Here is a 1602-nt window from a genome sequence, read left to right on the forward strand (position 1 = left end):
TGATGGTGGCAGTGGACGTGACTAGAAAGGCGCCAATCTATATCATGGTTGTGGAGGCGGTCGAGCGCAAATCCCATCAAATCCGAAATTGCACGGCATTCTAGAATACTATGCCTCTGAAACCAGGCTGATGGTATTCGTCACATCAAGAGTCTTGACAAAATTCTCATTCATGGGCGGCATCTCGACCTCAAAAATGGAGCGCCGACGCAGCATCTTCGAGATCGACACACGGAATCGACGTCTGTGCGGTCGGCGGTGGCCTGCTGCTAGGCTTGCTGGCGGATGTAAGTTTGGATTACCACTCGTTCAACCCTCGGCAAGGCGAAGTCAAAAAGACTCGACATCGTGCGGAGGGTGCACAGCGATGTGGTCTTGAGCTGCGCTTCCGTCTTTGTCAATGTACTGTAAGACGGGTCGTAGACACCGACCCAGTCGTTCGCCCCGCCGCACAGGTCGCGCACGTTGAACCCGTTGCTCTTGAGCCACGACCCGAACGACCAAACCGACTCCCACGACTGATCCCACCACGAACGAACCCAACGATCGCGGCAACTGCAGTGGGTGCTTCTGGTGTGCCTGTGTTTGCCCTGCTAGTACACCATGGACGACGGCGACTACTGCGGTGATGCCTCCATTTTTGCAACAGGACACATTCAATATCCTCCGAGAACTAATACATTCATATCGAGCAGTAAGATTTGAAAGTGAAACTTGTACCGCGACAGAAGAAATGCCATCGGCTGGCGAGCGTGCTCATTCGAGTGCGTACTGCAGAGACGCGCAGTAATGAGTATGGCACGATTTGGCTGTCCAACTCGGTGTCGTTTTCCAAGTCATGGAGGGATCCTTCGTCACATGCGCCATCACTTCCGCGCAGGGTCGTCGCCACTGGCACTCATCCAAGGCTGAGCATGAGTAACAAAATACTCCATATTTTCTCCAAGTCGAAAACGAACCAAGCTGATCGATGTCACATGGAATTGTCGTGTCGGACGAATTACAGTACCGTATTACCTATGTCGTTCTAGGGGGTAAACTCCTTCCGGGTTCCTTTATGAACTAACGCTCTAAAACACGACACGACGAAAATATTTCACAGGTATGCAGCACAAACCCTAATCATTTATAAGACCTCTAGGAAGCGTATATTGAGTTGTATTAATGTATAGAGGTAATTTGGTTTTCCGAGGTAAATTGCGCGCGAAAACAAGAAACGAGCTCTTTCACCACGGCACGTCACAACCATTCGAGATGGACTCCCCAACAGTTCCAGGGGCTGGAACAAAGCCACGAGGCCGGCCACTACTCAAGCCGGGCCCCACCAAGCAGCCGAAGAAGTTTAGGAACGACCTCACGTCGTACAGTATTCTAGAATGCCGTGCAATTTCGGATTTGATGGGATTTGCGCTCGACCGCCTCCACAACCATGATATAGATTGGCGCCTTTCTAGTCACGTCCACTGCCACCATCAAGCGGTCCGTGAGCACGCTATCGAGCTGATGAGCGCTCCGTGCTGCCCACTCTTAAAGGTAAAATGGAAAGTGAATGAATTAAGTCTGGTTATCAAGCTATGTTCTAGTGAATTCCAGACTATCTGG

The sequence above is a fragment of the Aphanomyces invadans genome (genome assembly GCF_000520115.1).
Source record: "Aphanomyces invadans strain NJM9701 unplaced genomic scaffold supercont1.32, whole genome shotgun sequence".
Lineage (NCBI taxonomy): Eukaryota > Oomycota > Saprolegniomycetes > Saprolegniales > Verrucalvaceae > Aphanomyces > Aphanomyces invadans.